Here is a 12894-nt window from a genome sequence, read left to right on the forward strand (position 1 = left end):
CTCCAGCAGGGGTTCATTCGGCCTTCTACGTCCCCGATTGCCTCTAGTTTTTTCGTTATTAAAAAGAAAGATGGCGGACTACGACTTTGTATTGACTACAGAGCTCTGAATCAGATCTCTAAGGCCTATCCCTACCCTCTTCCATTGGTTCCGATAGCTTTAGAACAATTGCAAGGGGCAAGATTTTTCACCAAATTAGATTTACGTAGCACTTATAACCTCCTTAGAGACATGCTAGGGCAGTATGTTATCGCTTACCTGGACGACATTCTGGTGTATTCACCTACTCTAGAAACACATGTCCAACATGTGACAGCTGCTCTGCAACACCTCTTAGAGAATAAATTGTTTTTAAAAGGAGAGAAATGCGAGTTCCAGTCCGTAGCATTTTTGGAATATATCATAAGTTCACAAGGGGTAACTATGTATGACCATAAAGTAGACGCTGTCGTTCAATGGCCCACACCTACTTCAGTTAAAGAACTGCAGAGATTCTTGGGGTTTGCCAATTTTTATCATAGATTTATTAGAAACTTTAGCAGCATCGCAGCTCCCCTAACGTCACTGCTAAAAGGAACCCCCAAGAAGATCGTCTGGTCCGCACACGCAGAGCATGCATTCAAGACTTTCAAAGACGCATTCACTACAGCCCCAATTTTGCAACACCCTGATCTGACAAAGCCATTCATAGTGGAAGTGGATGCTTCTGAAACTGGGGTCGGGGCGGTGCTATCCCAAAGAATGAGGTCCCCTCAGAAGATGTACCCTATTGCGTTCTATTCCCATAAACTATCACCAGCTGAGAGAAATTATGGCATAGGAGATCAGGAGCTATTGGCAGTAAAATTAGCGTTGGAGGAGTGGTGACATTGGCACGAGGGGGCTAAACATCCATTTACAGTGCTAACAGATCACAAGAATCTGGAGTATCTTCGAAGTACAAAGAGACTTAATGCTCGTCAAGCCAGGTGGTCCCTTTTCTTCTCACGATTTTGTTTCAGCATAACATATAGACCAGGGTCTCGTAATACCAAGGCCGACGCATTGTCCAGAATCCATCAGGAGGCTGACCCCACAACCGAACCTGAAGTCCCAGAACGCATTCTACCTCCTGATGTAATCGTCTCTTCTAAACGCTGGGAGGTGAATGAGGAAATAGAAAGGGCACTGCCAATGTCCCCCACAGAAACTCTATGTTCCATTCCATAACCAACTGATCACCTGGGCCCATTCCGCTTTAACTTCAGGACATCCAAGTGAAACTAGAACCCACAAGCTCCTTGCCCAGCGTTATTGGTGGGAGTCGATGATGAAAGATATCCATTCCTTTGTATCCTCATGCTCCATATGCTCCCAATGTAAGATGCCTAAAACTCTACCCGCTGGAAAACTAATGCCTTTACCCATACCCAACAGATCATGGTCACACATCGCAATAGACTTTATCACTGATCTACCAGCATCTCAAGAATATACCACAATTCTGACTGTAGTTGATTGATTCTCTAGAGGAGTGAGATTTGTGCCGTTTACCACCATCCCCAGCACCTTTCAAACTGCTCAAGCACTGTTCCAACATGTTTTTCACATATTCGAGATTCCAGAAGACATTGTCTCAGACAGAGGCCCACAATTCACATCCCAGGTATGGGAGGCGTTCTTTGAACACCTCGGTGTTTCTATTCCTCAGGATATCACCCCCAATCTAACGGCCAATGTGAAAGGGTAAATCAAGAATTAGGCAAGTTCCTGCGATTGTTCTGTCACGAAAACCCCTCTGATTGGTCTAAATATTTAGTATGGGCTGAGATTGCACAAAATTTGCTAACCAGTTCTGTCACAGGGATGACTCCCTTCCAGTGTGTCTTAGGCTACCAACCACCCCTAGCTCCATGGACCGGGCTGCAGACTGATGTTCCAGTGGTGGATGAGTGGATGACAAGGAGCGAACAGGTTTGGGAGGACACCCACCAGCGCATTGAGACTGCTCTCCAGCGCCACAAGGAACAAGCTGAACAACATAGAAGTCCAACCCCCATCTATCTACCAGGAGATCGGGTGTGGCTGGCCCCTAAGGACTTCCGCAGCTCGGAGGGAAGTTGTAGGAAATTACAGCCCAAGTATATTGGGCCTTTTAGGATAGTTAAGAGAATAAATGATGTCACATACAGACTTGACTTACCTCCACGTTTCTGGATATCATGTTCATTCCATGTCTCACTTCTTAAACCTGTCATTGCAGGGCCCTTGGACGAGGCTACTCCAGATGTCTCCCATCCACCACCGGAGGTGATAGACGGGGCTCCAGTCTACGCTGTCCGTATGTTGCTGGACTCCAGAAGACGCGGCGGGCTTCTTCAATACCTGGTGGACTAGGAGGGGTATGGCCCGGAGGAGCAATGTTGGGTGTCGGCTAAGGATGTGCTAGACCCAGCGCTCGTGGCGGACTTCCATAGTTGACACCCAGAGAAGCCAGCTCCTCGGCCCAGGTTCACGGATCCGGTGGTAGGCGTGGGGGTCGTTCTGGTCGTCCTCGTACCGAGGCCCGCACGGACTCTTTGGGGTGGGGTACTGTCACGCCTTGTACGAACTCTGAAATGGACTCCATTTCCCAAGCTCCCTTGGGAGATCACGTGACTTTGAACTTCCCTTCGGAATCGGAGTCCGACGTGGACTCCATTACTCAAGAGACACGCGGGGGTCATGAGACCTCCGACACATTCTCACACACCTGTCAGAGATCTCAGTCTCCTGAATATTAACTTGTTTCACCTGTGTGCCTAGGTCATGTGTTTAGTTAGCGCAGTATATAAACCCGGGCTTTAGCTAGTATCGGTGCGAGGTATTGCTTCCCTGAGAACATACTGAGCGTTATTTCTGATCGCATCATTCTGTTTTTTTTGCTTCGTTTTTTGCTTCGTCTTTTGTCTTGCCCTATTGTTTTGTTCGCCTCGCGATATGATCACTTTCGTGATCTTTTTGTACTTCACGGTTTTGACCCACGCCTGTGTTTTGATTATGTTTTTGCCTAGTGTTAATAAAACCAATCTTGTCAGTTTTATCTGCACGTGTCTGGATTCTGCTGAATGGTTACGCACAAAAAGCTTGCCCCATGGTACAATGATCACACATGAGCTTTAAGACAGACTGTCAGGCAATTAGAGCAAAAATGGCACCTGACTAAACTGGACGTATTCCAGTCTACTTGCTCTCACTCACTGCACTCACTGCAGCATGCTCTCCCCTCTGATTGAAAATAATAAGAATAATCTTAGATTATTATTTAGCACAATTTCTAAATTGACAGAAAAACAAACAGCTACTGAACCCCAGATCCCATAAGCCTAAAGCAGCAATTATTTTATGAATTTCTTTCATAATAAAATTTAAACAGTCAAACAGAGCTAGTTAAAATGATTTCCTCCTCAAAATCTTCTACTTGTGTATCTAGATCCAATTCCTACAAGTTTTGCCAGAAATAACCATGCTTCTTCTGTCAATAAAGAACTACTCTCTTAGCCTTGGCTATATGCCAAAAACTCTTAAACTAACAGTAATTAGACCTCTGATTAAGAAATGTAATCTTGATCCCCTTGATCAAATTATAGACCTCAAATCGTCCTTTTATATCAAAGATTTTGGAAAAAGTTGTGGCACAACAATTAAGTATCTATTTGCATAGGAATCACATACATGAAAAAAATTTTGTCTGGATTAATCCTCATCATAATACAGAGACAGCACTAGCGAAAACTGTAAATGATCTCTTATTATTCTCTGACCAAGAAAATGTATCTTTGCTGATTCTGCTTGAACTTAGCGCAGCATTTGATACAATAGGCCACTATCTTACTAGAGAGGCTAGAAAACCTTGTAGGAGTCATAGGAATAGCTCCTTCCTGGTTCAGAGCACGGAGCACTATCAGTTTATGAGTGTAAACAGTGAATCATCTATTCTTAGTGTATGGTGTTCCACAAGGCTCTGTTTTAGGACCTCTGTTATTCACATTATATATGCTACCACTGGGTTACCATAATCATAAACATGGCATTAATTTTCCCTGCTACACTGATGACATACAATTGTATATATCAAACCAAATGATAAACTTCAACTTAATAAGGACTGTGTAACGTAATTTCTTCCTACTCAACTCAGACAAAACTGAGGTTCTTCTTCTTGGTCCAAAAGCTGCTAGAAACAAACTGTCTAATTTAAAGCTTAAACATAATAGCTTCTCAGTTGCATCAGGTACATCTGTAAAAATCCTTGGTGTCACGATCAATCCAGATCTGTCCTTTGATGCATATATAACCAATATTCCTACAATAGCTTTGCTTCATCTTCACAATATTGCCAAATGCACTCTGCATCTCTACAGGATGCAGAAAAGCTAGTTCATGCATTTATTACCTCAAGGCTGGATTACTGTAATGCTCTGCTGTCTGGATGTTCCAGCAAAAGCCTTAACAAGCTTCAGTTAGTCCAGAATGCTGAAGCCAGAGTCCTTACAAGAACCAGAAAGTTTGACCATATCAGCCCAATTTTATCAAACCTACACTGGTTTCCAGTTAAATTGCGCATTTAATACGAAATTCCTTTATTGACATATAAAGCTCTAAGCGGCCTCGCCCCTTCGGTACCTGAGTGAATCTCTTATTATGAACCATCACACCTCCTTAGATCACAAGGTGCTGGCTTACTATTAGTTCCTAGAATTAGTTACATCAGGGAATACAGCCTTTTCACACAAAGCCCTCAGTTTTGTGATTAACTTCTAGTCAGTGTTTGGGACTCAGACACAACCTCATTTTTTAAGTCTAGGCTAAAAACCTACTTGTTTAGTCTAGCCTTTGGTAGTTAGTTTTTCCCATTAGATAAAAGGTGCAGATCTGGGGGTTCATGGACATAGAGTATTATGGTAAACTGGGAGTGTTGGTTCTGTCGTCCTGCTGCTCTTTAATCAAGGCTGACATCTCAGGCAGCCCTCATGTGTTTGTTACCTACATACTAGATAACAGTATGTCATACAGTATCAAAAACTACATAAGTAAGTCTATTTGAGATTACTTGTGATTTGAGGCATGTGTGTGATGATTTAGGCATGCAGTTTGCACAATGCAAATTGGCTGTTATGAGCTTTCATTACTTGTTAGCTGTGTTTGCCTCAAAAGCTCCATTGCAAAACTGAAAACACGTCTTGGCTGATCAATTACATTTGGGGTAATGGGAAAATTGCTTAAATCTGCTCCACTATCACATTATGATAGTGTCTTTATGAATTAATAAAAAATAGTAAACATGGTGATCCATACGTCATTTTTCTAATAAATGCACTATCAATTAGCATTGTTCTGGAGGTCACAGATGCTACATTTCAACACGATCTTCCTGAAATGACATTAAGTGACCAGATTAGACACAGGCCATTAAAACATACACTGCAGAAACCTTGTCCTGATGTAACACAAAATATACAAACAGTGCAATCATGGCTGTGCTCTGGAAAGCAGAAGAAGTGCAGCCATACGGGAGGCACATGTAAACCTCTGAAACCGCAGAATAATGGGGCCCGCGTATGTGAACACATTCCTGGGAACAATATAACTGGACTTTCTTTACTAAAGAACATCCATGTCCAAGATTGGAAACACATTTGGGTTCTTCTCCGTGTTCTCTCTGCAAACCTACACAAGACTGCCAGTTTATAAACAGGCACTACAAACCTATTTTATCATACTTTAAACAGGTTCTTGTTTACTGAAATAAAAAAATCGGCATGAGATTACTGGAAGAATCTCTGTCCCCCAGTGCATGATAATCTCAAATTTCACTAAGATTTTATTTGATTCAGGATTCAGTTATTCCCGTATGATTCAAAATTGTTTTTAAAAATGCACAGAACACAAAAATGTGACTGGAGGAACTATTTACAGCAGTAGTACAATGCAGACAATAAAAACAATGCACTGTTTTAGAGAATTGTTGTGTTTGACAATAGTTAGAGTATTTTATTGTGGCCAGTGTTATTATAATTGATTATAACATTCCAAAATTGATGCAGTTGAATTGCTACAGTCAGATCATTGAATCACGATGCATCAATGCATTTTAACACCCCTAGGTGCTCACATATTCAAGTCATGATCTTTTGTCCGTTTCCTCCACCTGGTTCTTTCATTTAATAGTTTCAGTAGTTAAGAACCTGCTTTAATTTTGGTCCTTTCTGGCCAAACTCCCAGAAAAGCTGTAGTGCTCTATAACTAACCAGGTGAATAAACATGCAAGATAATGACTCCTTTGTCTTTACCCAATGACCTTTCCTCAATGACTCCTCCCCACCCAGAATGCTTGATCTGAATAACATGACAGGAACCCTAAAAACCAGCCTTTTCTAATGACATGAAAGGTACCTAAAACCAAATTGAAGAGTTTACATAACACTACCTTAAGATTTCAGTTTTTTATCCATTCTCAAAAGTTCAATTAATTCCTAACTTGTAACTTAATCTTGAAAATATGATGACTTAAGTCAAGACTGGCAAAGGTGCTTCATGTCAGTAATATAGCACAAGTATGTTTGGTGGTATCAAGTGAACATAACATCTGGACAAATGTCTTGCATCATTCTTTCAACAATAATGCATATACAAGAATTTGAGACCCCACCAATAGTATGATGACGTGTCCAAGTATGTACAATAGTATTTTATAATATGCCTGGAGGCCATGACACCTAGCACACTCTGTAATCTGAATTATGCAGAATAAAGAATTATACAACATCGTATGCTTCATGAATGATTCTTGAGAGAATCAGAAATACAATACATAAAAACAGCGACAAGTGAATGGTATAAATTTATTGGGCCAATCTGCCACCAATAAAATGAAAACTGTGTCAGTACATAGCTTTTTGATGTGTCTCAAAAGTACTGCACACAAAGGCTACAGCATGGTAATAGAGGATTACTTTGAGTACTTCCTCTAATATTGTAATAAAAACGGCATAAAAATTTAGTAATGCTGGGTAACTGATGCCTGGGCAGTTTATTTTTTTGCATATAACCATTTGTGAGGCCTCATACTTTGTAAGACCTCATACTGATAATGACCAGGCCCTACAATGTGGACAAAATTGCAAGAATAAATATATAGAAGAAAGCAATTTAGGTAATATATAGTATGCCTATTACAGTACTGTGGCATAAAGTACAGTAAAGCGTCCTAAATCACCAACACTTCATACCGCATCCAGAACAAGCCACTGTTCCTACCCACTGCACAAAAACTGTATTTAGTTGTACTGTGCTTGTAAGGTCAAAAAACAAATACAGTCTACAGGAATAGAGTCCACACTAGCCTTCTGTTTAGCAGTTTGGAATAGCCTACAGTAGCCACCAATTAACTGGTTAGAGCCTAAAAGGTAGCATTTCTTACTTCAGCAACTTACCTGATGAAGATGGATGATCTACCTTCTGATTAATGAGATCCACGCATGTTATATTCCAGTGAGCATTTACATTCAGACAGCAACTTTCCCACTGAGGCAGCCCCCTCTGCTCCTTACCACGAACCGTTGGGGCAGAAAAGCACACACACACACACACACACACACACTCTCTCTCTCTCTCTCTCTCTCTCTCTCTCTCGCTCTGCTCAAGTAAAGGTTGAATTTGAACAAGGAACAAAAAGGGGCAGGTTTTTTTTCAAGCATTGAGCAAACCCTTATTTATGAACGATTCTGCATACTCGTACTTTTAGCCACCTTGACGTGTCATAAATTGTCGCAAAGATAGTTGCCCAGTTGTTATAGGTTAATCATACCAGACGTGTAGGCTAGTAGCTTTATCTTTGAGTAAAAAACTCTTTTCGTTTTATTTGTAGCCTACGTTGAGATCCACGCATGTTATATTCCAGTAAGCATTTACATTCAGACAGCAACTTTCCCACTGAGGCAGCCCCCTCTGCTCCTTACCACGAACCGTTGGGGCAGAAAAGCACACACACACACACACACACACACACACACACACACACACTCTCTCTCTCTCTCTCTCTCTCTCTCTGCTCAAGTAAAGGTTGAACTTGAATTTTTCAAGCATTGAGCAAACCCTTATTTATGAACGATTCTGCATACTCGTACTTTTAGCCACCTTGACGTAGATAGTTGCCCAGTTGTTATAGATTAATCATACCAGACGTGTAGGCTAGTAGCTTTATCTTTGAGTTAAAAACTCTTTTCGTTTTATTTGTAGCCTACGTTGCCGATGTTAGCTTTTAATCCTTTTATAATCCTTTTTAATTAAAAATTTGAATTCTTGATATCAGTAATTGAATGTTTACTAGTTAGAACGGAATTTTCACTAGTAGAAATTTAATTTTTACTAGTAAAAAGTAGAAAGTTAAAATAAACTATACTAGTTACTAGTTAAAATTATATATTTAATATCAAGAATAAAAATTTTACAAGTGGAAATTAAATTTTCACTAGTAAAAATTTATTTCAACTAGTAAGAATTGCATTTTTACCAGTACAAATTGAATTTTTACATGTTCTAATGTTAATTAGCTTGATCTGCATGTTGATGTGAAAGTGGGGATGATTGGCATTGTGGCATTTTCATCAGGAAAAGTAAAGCTTGCATTTTGCAGTACATTTAAACATTTACATTTAAAAGCATTTAAAATATTATTGTCTTGCAAAACTTTCAAAAAAAACTGCTCCTATCTCCAGTGTGACATGCACACAACACTTAATGGGAGCATTGTTGTCAGAAAGCTTTGTAAGTAATGTTACAGATGGCAAAATCAAAAGTAAAAAATCAATTCCTGATATCAAGAATTCAATTTTTGATATCAAGAATTAAATTTTTACTGGTAAAAGTAAGAGTGGTAGTTAGAATTATGGCAAGCCGTTTTAGCTTTTAATCCTTTTTACTTGATATCAGAAATTCAATTTACACATGTGAAAATGTAATTTCCACTAGTAAAATTAAATTCTTAATTTTCACTGGTAAGTACCATAAATATATATTATAGTTTAAGTCATCAGGAAAAATAAAGCTTGCACTTTAGCTTGCAGTACATTCAAACATTTATATTTAAAAACATTTAAAATGTTATTGTTTTGCAAAACTTGCAAAGAAACTTCTCCTTTCTCCAGTGTGACATGCACACAACACTTAATGGGAGCATGGTTAAAAATTGAATTCTTGATATCAAAAACCGATTTTTTACTAGTAAGAATTCAATTTTAACATGTGTAAATTGAATTCTTGATAGCAACTTCTACATGTGAGAATTATGGCAAGCTGTTTTAGCTTTTAATCCTTTTTTTCTTTATATCAGGAATTCAATTTACACATGTGAAAATGTAATTTCCACTAGTAAAATTTTAATTCTTGATATCAAAAATTGAATTTTTACTAGTAAGAATTGAATTTTCAATAGTAAAAAATTAATTTCCACTAGTAAAATTTACATTTTTACTAGTAAGAATTGAATTTTCAGTAGTAAAAATTATATTTCTTGATATCACCAATAACATTTTTACTAGTTAAACTGATATTTTTAATATCAAGAATTAATTTTTTACAAGTGGAAATTAAATTTTCACATGTAAAAAAATTTATTTTAACTAGTAAGAATTGCATTTTACTAGTACAAATTGAATTATTACATGTTCTAATGTTAACTGGCTTGATTTGCACGTGGATGTGTAGGTGGGGATTATTTGCATTGTACTTTTCTTAAAGAGACAACAGCAAGTACCTTAAATATATATTTCAGTTTAAGTCATCAGGAAAAATAAAGCTTGCACTTTATAGCTTCAGTACATTCAAACATTTACATTTAAAAACATTTAAAATGATATTGTGTTGCAAAACTTTCAAAGAATTTGCTCTTTTTCCACTGTGACATGCACACAACTCTTAATGGGAGCATCGTTGCCAGAAAGCTTTGTAAGTAATGTTACAGATGGCAAAATCAAAAGCTCTTCATAAACCAAGACTCAAAAATATAAGCTACTGTAAATGTATAGAAATATGTAAACATTTAAAAGCACACATCAAAGTAAATAATTCTGTCGACTCTCATCCGTTGTCATTTTACTTAAATTTTTAAACCTTCTGCAGACTTGGCAACCTTGGGTCTGTACACTCCCACTAGCAGGGACAATGGGCCACTATTAGATAGATTTAAACAGACACATTACTGGCTCATTTGAATAAATTTGAACTAGTAAAATTTGAATTCTTCATATCAGGAATTGATTTTTTACTAGGAAAAATAAAATTTTTGATATCAAGAATTAAATTTTTGGTATCAGGAACAGAATTTTAACAACTATTAATTTTTACTAGTGAAAATTTCATTTTTACTAGTAATAATTTAAATTTCACATGTAAAAATTTTATTTTTACTTGTAGAAAATATAATTTTACTAGTTCTAATTGAATTATTACATGTAAAAATTCAATTTTTACTATTGAAAAATTCATTTTTGATATTAAGAATTTAATTCTTACTAGTAAAAATTCAATTCTTGATATCAATAATTCAATTTTTATATGTGAAAATTTTATTTTTACTAGTAGAAATTTAATTCTTACTTGTGAAAACGTTTCCCCCATAAAAATGAATGGGGAAATTCATGAATTATCACTAGTAAAAATTCTATTTTGACTAGTAAGAATTTTATTCTCACTAGTAAAAATGTAATTTTCACATGTAAAAATTCAATTTTTGATATTAAGAATTACATTTTTACTAGGAAAAGTTAAATTCTTGATATCAAAAATGAGTTTTTCACTAGTAAAAATTCATTTTTTGAAATCAAGAATTTAATTCTTACCAGTAAAGATTTTTACTAGTAAAAATTAGATTTTCACATGTGTAAACTGAATTCTTGACATCAAAAATTGAATTTCTACATGTGAGAATTCAATTTTTACTAGTAAGAATTTTACTAGTAATTACATTTTCACGTTTTAATTGAATTCCTGATATCAAGGAAAAAAGGATTAAAAGCTAAAATGGCTTGCCATATGCTTGATATCAAAAAATGAATTTTTACTAGTTTAAAATTATTTTTTGATATCAAGAATTTAATTCTTACTAGTAACAATTTAATTCCTGATATCAAAAATTACATTTTCACTAGTGAAAATTAAATTTTTACTTGTAAGAATTAAATTTTCACATGTTTAAATTTAATTCCTGATATCAAGAAAAAAAGGATTAAAAGCTAAAATGGCTTGCCATAGAAAATTCAATTCTTACTAGTAAAAATTCAATTTTTGATATCAAGAATTTAAATTTTACTAGTGGAAATTACATTTTCACATGTGTAAATTGAATTCTTGATATCAAGAAAAAAAAAGGATTAAAAGCTAAAATGGCTTGCCATATAAAACGGCTTGCCATAATTCTTGATATATAGAATTAATTTCTACTATTAAAAATTCAAACCTTGATATAAAAAAATTCTACATGTGAAATTGCTATTGGAGATTGCTAATGATTGGACTTTTTAATGCATTTCTCTCTGCAAAGTGCATGCAGTGCCACATGCAGTGTAGCCTAGGTACATGACAAAAGTCAATTCATTTTATAATAGAAGGATAGCAGTGCTGTCAAAATAATAATTTCAAAATGTGTTTAGCTAAATCCTTGATTCTGCCTTTTTAACTAACCACTGTTATTCTCTCTGTTTCTTTGTACCCCTTGAAGCAACCCCATCTTGTCCATCCCAGTATAAATTGCTTATGCTTAAGCATGTTAGCTATTTGCTCAAAAAAAACATGTAGTGTTTGGACAAGGTTCAGATGTTGGTCCCCTGAGGGAGGCCAGATTATATTTTTAGCCTTTTCTCTCCCTGTGTTTAATTTCTCCACAGTCCATCTTTCCTTCTTTTGTCTCTCTTCCTGTCCTTCCTTTCTCTTCAATTCAAAGGATCCATCCTGGAGGTGCTGTCAGCCCTTATGGATTTTGTTTTATTGGAAACTACAGATATTATCTTTTGAGTCTTGGTTCCTCTCAAGGTTTTTTCCTCTTGTTCTTAGAGAGTTTTTCCTTGCCACTGGCTTGCTCATGGGGGTTTGGACCTGGATTTTTCTGTAAATCTGCTTTGTGACAATGTCTGTTGTAAAAAGTACTATATAAATAAACTTTGACTTGACTCATTTCTTTGGAAATTTGCAATGATGCATTTTGCTTGCAGTGCCAATACTTCTTATCATGTCAACATGAATAAGCAGCTAAACAGCTGTAAGTCTGTACAGTCAATCATATAAGTTTGTTCATGATTGTGACTACACTGGCTGTTTTTGCAACTTAGTTTCCATATATGAACTGGGGAATGAAGAGTACATTTAGAAACTTTTATACATACTACATTTCGAAACGTTTACACACTACATATACTTTATATTACCTAAAAAAAGCAAGGAAATTCAGTTTCTATGAACTTTCAGTGATTAGCCTGTATGGGGGCTTTGTGCAATCAATGGTTACTGCCTTAAGCTAAGTGTGCTTCTCTGTTTTGTTCTTTGCCTGTTTACTCTCTAGCTGTTGATATGCTTGGCTGATACAAAAACAGGCCTCTCTGTTTCGCTTCTTGATCAGTAACTGGGGCATTTCATTCCAGCCACGAGAACCCTGGTCTGTATGCTGTTTGTGTGACTGTGGCTGATGTCCACGCCCAGTGACCATGCAGCCAGGCGAGACTACGTCTCTATGGTGTTTAGACTAGGCCAGCATCCCTTTAAACAGATACAGATCACGCTACCGTTTCCTGAGTATGATGAGAGAGTAATTACTGTAACCAACAGGGAAACAACAGAGAGAATCAGAGAGGGCCACTGGGTGCTCTGTTTTAGTGGAAACAG

General features: G+C 36.9%; 1 protein-coding gene across 3 annotated transcripts in view; it reads right to left on the bottom strand.

Annotated features, from left to right (window-relative positions):
* Positions 1-8019, bottom strand: part of cdc42ep1a (CDC42 effector protein (Rho GTPase binding) 1a) — a 47458-nt gene extending 39439 nt beyond the window's left edge. For 2 of the 3 annotated variants that reach the window (XR_005006211.1, XR_005006212.1), the window contains exon 1: positions 7455-8019. The gene's annotated coding sequence lies outside the window, so the exon portion shown is untranslated. The remainder of the gene's footprint in view (positions 1-7454) is intronic. The other variant, XM_036560466.1, reaches the window with a different exon arrangement.
* Positions 8020-12894: the final 4875 nt, after the last annotated feature.

This window comes from Colossoma macropomum, unplaced genomic scaffold (genome assembly GCF_904425465.1).
Source record: "Colossoma macropomum unplaced genomic scaffold, Colossoma_macropomum, whole genome shotgun sequence".
Lineage (NCBI taxonomy): Eukaryota > Metazoa > Chordata > Actinopteri > Characiformes > Serrasalmidae > Colossoma > Colossoma macropomum.